This window comes from Crocuta crocuta, unplaced genomic scaffold (assembly GCF_008692635.1).
Source record: "Crocuta crocuta isolate KB4526 unplaced genomic scaffold, BGI_CrCroc_1.0 scaffold243, whole genome shotgun sequence".
In the NCBI taxonomy this organism is placed as follows: Eukaryota; Metazoa; Chordata; class Mammalia; order Carnivora; family Hyaenidae; genus Crocuta; species Crocuta crocuta.
In genome coordinates this window covers 4,568,679-4,576,282 of record NW_027529596.1, presented here as the reverse complement: position 1 = coordinate 4,576,282, position 7,604 = coordinate 4,568,679, and the positions used below count along the sequence as shown (strand labels likewise).

At 42.1% G+C, this 7,604-nt stretch overlaps 1 protein-coding gene across 3 annotated transcripts in view; it reads left to right on the top strand.

Moving 5' to 3' along the window:
• The window catches only part of PLD5 (phospholipase D family member 5), a 223,965-nt gene that overhangs the window by 190,836 nt on the left and 25,525 nt on the right, over positions 1-7,604 (top strand). The window lies entirely within an intron of this gene.

The window sequence follows — 7,604 nt, the reverse complement described above, 5'->3', positions numbered from 1 at the left end:
TGTCCCACACAGTCACTGGGAATGGGCAAGGTGAGTATCTGTGCCTACAGCCCTGGTCCCCAAACTTTAAAATACTTAAGAACTGGCTGGGGAGCCTGTTTAAAATGTAGATTTACATGGGGCACCTCGGTAGCTCAGTTGGTTAAGCATCCAACTCTTGGTTTGGGCTCAGGTCATGATCTCACAGTTCCTGAGACTGAGCCCTGAATCAGGTTCTGTCCTGACAGTGCGGAGTCTGCTTGGGATTCTCTCTCTTCCTTTCTCTCTGGCCCTCCCCTGCTTGTGCTGTCTCTATCTTTCTAAAAAATAAATAAATAAACATTAAAATAAAACAAAATGCAGACTTACAGCCTCCCACCCTTACTCAGGATCTGATCCACTGGACCTGGGGCGAGACCTTAGAATTTTGACTCGAAGCAGCCTTCTGAATTGATCCTGGGGCTTAGAGACACTTCTTAAGAACCATGGTCCCAAATTCAACATGCTGGTCTCCCATTGACAAGAGTGCTTTTATGCCAACAATGTTTATATCACTGAAGAGCATGTCCCTGAAGAGTGAATTCTGTCTTTTTGACTGTTAAAATGAAAGCAGTCTGAAAATTTAGGCACGTAGCAATTGAGACAAAAGAGGATGTTGAAGTTGTTTGCCTGAGCATATTCACATAAATGCGAATAGCAGAAAGTAGATAGACAGATTTTCATCAAACAAAGCAAAAAAACCTTTTCTTTTTAATATGTGGAGGTCAGCAGTGCAAGTAGCATATCGTATAGGGTGTTTTACTAGAAAAATGTCCTCACGTATTCAGTTTCATTTCTTCTCAAGAAAACCCTGTAAGACAAGAAGGCCAGATAGCATCTTGAATTTGTAGATGAGTCGCAATAGGAAATTCGCCAAGGGGCCCTTCATGCAGAGTAGGTAACTGGGTGACATGGTGCCCCAAGGGACATGTGCTCAGCCGGCTCTGGCGAACAGATGGGAAGCAGCAAGGAAGAGATGAATTCTAAGCAAATTTCAGGGAATTGCTGGATTTTCAATTTATGGTTTGAATCTTAGAGGTTGGTGAATGTGGGTTTTGTATGCATTTAAATTCTCTTTTTTTTTAATGTTTACTTATTTTTGAGAGAGAGAGGGAGAGAGAGAGAGAGAAAGAAAGAGAGAACGTGTACACGCATGCGCACCTAAGCAGGGGAGGAGCAGAGGGAGAGGATGTGAAGCAGGCCCTACTTTGTCAGCACAGAGCCTGAGGTGGGGCTCAAACTCACGAACCAGGAGATCATGACCAGAGCCAAAGTCAGACGATTAACCAACGGAGCCACCCAGGCGCCGCTAAATTCTGACTCTTTAAAAGGTGGTGGAGTCCCCCTTTGTTGTTCCCAAACTCTACATATCTACCCCAGAAAGAGGGCCCACGTCATTATAAAATCTACAAAAACGCAGACCTTTGTTGTATTCTGGGGCAGATTTACAAATTGCTTTTTATCAAACGATTTGCCACAAAATAAGTAGAGTTTTGAAACCTGCCTTTAGGTATATTCTTTTAAAGTATATAATACCTGTATTTTCTATTTTTATTTATTATATTATTTCAGCTTATTGTTTTCTATTTCCTAGTATATCAAGCCTACCTTTGAATTTCAATTTAACAAGGTTGTAATTAAACACCACATTTGCAGACGTATAAAATCCTACAAGTATAAAATAAAGCCAGACACCCCCCCCAATATTGGAATTGGTATCATTTCCCAGAGCTCCTTGATCTCCCTTGTTGTGGCATTTCTCACATTTTCATAGCTTTTTATTTATTGTTTACTGATCATCTCTCCTGCTATTTAAAAGCCTCTGAGAACATATACTGGACCGTCTTGCTCATTGGTATTCCCAACACCTTACTCAAGGTTCCCTAAAAGCACCAATAAAGGTTGGATTAGCTTTATTAGTAGTAATTTTAATGTAAAGTTCTAGGACACATGTAATTTTCTGAGTATTGCATGCCAAACAGATGCCAGGACAAAGGTATTTAAATTCAAAGTATTTGTTGTAAAAGATCTTAAAATAGTATATTATATTTTTATAACCCCATAGTCCCAGGGCTAAATTCACACACACACACACACACACACACACACACGCACACGCACACACAATTGAAAACACAGAGACACATAAAACACACATTATTAAGATTTACCATTCCCCAAATTAGATTTTAGATGATTAATAACAGTGTTGTTAAATATGAATTTTAAATTATGATGCAAATATGGATCATTCCTAATTTTCTCACAGAACACCAAAGATACGTGGTGAGATTTAACTATCCGATCTCTAATAACTTGGGGCCAGAGAGTTCTGATTTTCTTACATTCCCCATTAAAGTAAGAAGACAGAAGCCATGCTTGGTTGGGTTTTTGTTTTATCTTACAGATTGCTTTTTAGAGCCCTTGAGATTATAAACCTGCTTTCCAAGATGAAAACTAGTGCAATGCCTGGGTGGCTTGGTCAGTTAAGCATCCAACCTTTGATTTCAGCTCAGGTCAGGATTTCACAGTTTGTGAGTTTGAGCCCCACATCATGCTCTGTGCTGACAGTTCAGAGCCTGGAGCCTGCTTTGGATTCTGTGTCTCCCTCTCTCTCTACCCCTCCCCCATTCATTCTATGTCTCTCTGTCTCTCAAAAATAAATAAATGTTAAAAAAAATTATGAATATTTTCATCACACTGGTGTTACATGGAAACCAACTTGACAATAAACTATTTTTTTAAAAAGAATGGAATAAAAAGGGATTTATCTCAAAAAAATAAATCATCTACTTTGAGGTATTAAAAAAAAGAAAGAATATTTTCATCACCACAAAGAAAACAATAGCAGTCACTCTCCATTTTCCCCTCCCCTCAGCCCCTGACCACCACTAGTCTACTTTCTGTCTCTTAGAATTCTCCTTTCTTTAGACATTTCATATAAATGAAGTATATGCAATATGTAGTCTTTTGTAATTGACTTCTTTCACTTAGTATAATGTTTTTGAAGTCCATTAATGTTACAGCACGAATCAGTACTTCATTCCTTTTCACGGCCAAGTAATATTCCATTATACAGATATGCCGCATTTTGTTTATTCGCCCACCAGTTGATGGACATTTGGATGTTTCTATCTTTTGGCTCCTGAGAATAGTGTTGTTGCCGTGAACCTACATGTGGAAAGTTTGTATTTGAACACCTGTTTTCAGTGCTTTGAGGTGGCCTTGTTGGGTAATGATGCAGCTCTGTGCTTAATGCTTTGAGAGACTGACAAATTGGTTTCCAAAATGGCCACCCCATTTTACAGTTACATCAGCAGTTAGTGAGGGCTCCATTTTCTCCACACCTTTGCCAACGATTGTTATTTTCTGTTTTATCCTCTGAGTGGGTGTGAAATGGTATCTCCCTGTGGCTTTTATTTGTATATTTTAATTGGCTATTTGTTTATCTTTTTTTTTTTAATAGTTTATTGTCAAATTAGTTTCCACATAACACTCAGTGCTCATCCCCAAAGTGTCCTCCTCCATGCCCATCCCCCCCTCCCCCCACATCCATCAGTCCTCAGTTTTTGTCAGCATTCAAAAGTCTCTCATGGTTTGCTTCTCTCCCTTTCCCCCACCATTTCCGCCCTTCTTCTCCCCCTTGTTCCTCCGTCAAGTTCCTCCTAATCCTCCTATACGTGCAAACATATGATATTTGTCCTTCTCTGCCTGACTAATTTGTTTATCTTTTTTGAGAAATGTCTATCTAATCCTTTGCCCACTTTTCAATTAGTTTACTTGGGTTTTGTCTGTTGGTTTGTTTGTTTTTTGAGAGAGACAGCATGCGTAGGGGAAGGGCAGAGGGAAAGGGAGAGAGAATCTTAAGCAGGCTTCATACTCAGTGCAGAGACTGATGTAAGACTCCATCTCACGACCCTGAAATCATGACCTCGGCTAAATTCAAGAGTAGGACGTTTAACCAACTGAGCCATCCAGGCACCCCCCTTTTTTAAAATTACTGAGCTGTAAGAGTTCTTATACATTCCGCATATAACTCCTTTATCAGGTACACAATTTGCAAATTTTTTCTCCCATTCTGTGGGCTATCTTTTTGTGTTTAATATATTTTAACATATATATTCTGTGGATGGAGTTTGAACATTTTACAAATTGGGAAACTGTTGTAAAATAAATCAGAAGCCTGCTAAGGCAAATATTTAATGGATATGAAAAACAAGTCACGTTATGTGCATATATAAGAAACTAATTGATCTAAGAGAGGAACATACTGCCTAGAAGCAAGGTGTATGAAAGCACTTGAGGGATAAAAGGAATCACAGAGTGGAAACAGAAAAGAATCTATTTTCCTTCTCCTTCTCCTAGTAAAGGAGTACACAGTGCTAGGCTCAAAAAATTAACTTAGGAGCGGTAACAGGGAAACTTAACAGCCTTCTTTCTAATTAAACTATCGGAACCAATTAACTTCCTCTACTGAATCAGTAGATCATTCTTTGTGTTGTTCGTTCGTTTACTTTTGCAAGAAAGAGAGCAAGCAGGAGTGGAGGAGGGGGCAGAGAGAGAGGGAGACAGAGAATCCCAAACAGGCTCTGCACCATCAGCAAGGAGCCTGATGTGAGGCTTTAACTCATGAACCATGAGATCATGATGTGAGCTGAAACCAAAAGTTGAAAGTTTAACCAACTGAGCCACTCAGGTGCCCCTCATTCATTTACAGCTGAAGCAAACATTTTTAAGCTACCAGGATATCCAAACGCTATTTTCAAAGGTAGTGGGCTTTGTACCACATCATCAAGTAGCACCATACTCCTAGGGCCAGGCAGATACTGATACAAAGAGTCTGGAAATTTCCTTAATTAACACATGGGGCACCTGCTATGCTCTAGGCCCTGGTTTAGACAATGGGAACATGGGAAACAATATGGCAGGCAAATCCAAATAAAGAACTGCTCACATGTGGATGGAAATACCTAGCATGAAGTAACGCCATTAAGAATGGAGGTTGGGGGAATCACAGAGACCTCCAATGCTGATTAATTTAAGAAGCACCTTCACATTCATTCCACAGATACGGATATGCAGCATATGCCAAGCATAGCATGGTATAAGGTAAAGCGGATGCACAACCCAGCAGTGGCAAATGAATGCAATACAATGTAGCCCATTCCAGAATGAAGCTCCGTGAAGCAGGAATCTGACTCTGATCACTGATATATGCCAGGTGACTAGACTAGAGCTGCAGCATGGTGGGCACTTTGTAGTATTTGCTGAACAAATGAAAGCAAACATGAAAGAAAGGCATGCATCCAGCCAGGAACAGGCCAGTCCCTGATTTAAGCCTCAAGGGAAACCACGTTAGAGGTGTGTTCTGATATTAATCCCTTAGGCTGTGAGGCTCAGCAAGTGTAAGGTGCACAGCCGACACAGTGTAGGCTATAAATGCTGGAGCCTGGCCCTGTATCCCCGAAAGGGACTGAAACTCCAGATTTGCAGGATATTAGAGCAAATGTGAAGAGACCAATGACTCCTGTGCCTCAATCTTTTTCCCCCCTGAGCCAAAAACCTAGTTTTTGGAACATGCAGGGAAGTTCAAGAAATTCCTGAAACAGACACATGGGACGTATGTCGGAGCTGGCTCAGGCTCTTGTCTGGAGCGAAGACCCTCAGCTCCACCATGTTAACCTGAAGAACATTGAAAGCAAACCCAAAAGGCTAAGGAAATTAAGTAATTTCAATATTGGATGTATTCATGGAAATAGAAAAATGAGTAAAATACAGTTCCTAAAATCAAGCCAGTGATGGTCTAGGCAGGCAGATGAGGCAAGTGCAAATAATTACAAGTTTGAGTATGCTAAATAATCTAGCAAATCAATCATATTATGGACAGACAGAGAAGGGAGAAGGGGCTTCTGGCTGGAGAAATACAGAAGTTTCATGGAGGAGCTTGTACTTGAGCTGGGACTTGGAGAAAGCATAAGGTTCTGACGGGCAAGAACAGGGAAACGTGGCCAGAAGGGCTGGTGGGAGCAAATGTGCAGGGGCAGACAGGTGAGAGCCAGGCACGGAGGGCATGACAGCCGGCCCAGCAGAGAGACAGAGAAATGGGAGGCCAGGACACAGAGACTGTAGACACACCCCTCCAGTGAGTTCAGGCTGGATTCACAGACACTAGGAATGCTGAGTGTTACGTGTATGTGTGTGTGCACATGCGTGTGTATTTTTACATCACGGTGACAAGAAAATGATGTGGACAAGCCCCAGCAAAAAAAAAAAAAAAAAAAAAAAAAAAAGCCCTAGAGTCTGGTGAGGAAGGGCAGTAGGATTAGGAGGGAGACACAGGAGCCACTCGAAGCAGGAGCACCTACCTTGGGGACAGGTGGAGTACCCACTGGGGGTGTGCTCGGGAAAAGGTGTAGGACCGGCACTGGGTTCGGTTGGTTGGCTTGTCTTATCTTTTGTTGTTTTTGTTTGGGGCTTTTGTTTGTGTCTTTTCTTATTTTTATATTAAAAAAATTTTTAATGTTTATTTTTGAGAGAGAGACAGAGACAGAGCGTGACTTGGGGAGGGGCAGAGAGAGAGAGGGAGACACAGAATCCAAAGCAGGTTCCAGGCTCCAAGCTGTCAGCACAGTGCCTGACAAGGGGCTCGAACCCACAACTGTGTGATCATGACATGACCACCCAAGTGCCTCTATTTTTATGGGGTTTTTTTGTGACGGTTTTTTGGCATTAGTTATTTTTAAGTTTATTTATGTTTTTTTGAGAGATTTAGCACCAGCAGGGGGAGGGACAGAGAGAGAGGGAGAGAAAGAATCCCAAGCAGGCGCCAGCCTGTCAGTGCAAAGCCCAACGTGGGACTGATCCCCACTACGCTGGGATCATGACTTGAGCTGAAACCAAGAGTCAGACACTTAACCAGCTGAGCCCCCCAGGCGCCCTGGCATTAGTTTCTAAAAGACTGGGAAGCTCATCTTAATTCCAGAAGAAAAATAACTTAAGTGATCAAAAACCCAATCTGATAGTCATCTGCCAAGTTGACTTCCTGAGCAGGGAATGCTGGGAAGGGTGTGTGACCCTCAACAGGCTCGTTTCCTGCCTCCACACTCCACGTCGGTCTTGGTTGGTCATCCAAGACAACGGCTCCGTCTCCCTCTGTCTAAGCTGGGAAAGGGATTTCCACTAGCACAGTGAGGGGAACTGTCATGAACGTTGGGGAAGGGACCCAGTACTGCCCCTGCAGACAGTTCCAGAAGCCCCTCCACTCACCCCTGCATAGTGCTAGTCAGAGCAACACAGCAACCCCAGCAACGCTGTTTTCAGTCCCGTGTGGTGGGAAAACAACAAGAAAGCCAAACTACCTCTTTCTAGAGCAGTTTCATCCAAAAACACCTTATGTTTATAAAATGGAAACCACCTTGAGCAACTTGAGGAAAAATACCCGAAGTACAATTTGCCTCTTTGTTCATTTGCTTGAGTCTTTCAGAGAATATCCTCCTTCCGTGTCTCCTGATGAATTTGGGCATCCTAGTAACTCACTTTCCTCTGGAATTACTGATGACCTTTTCACTCCTCTTCCTGGCTCAATG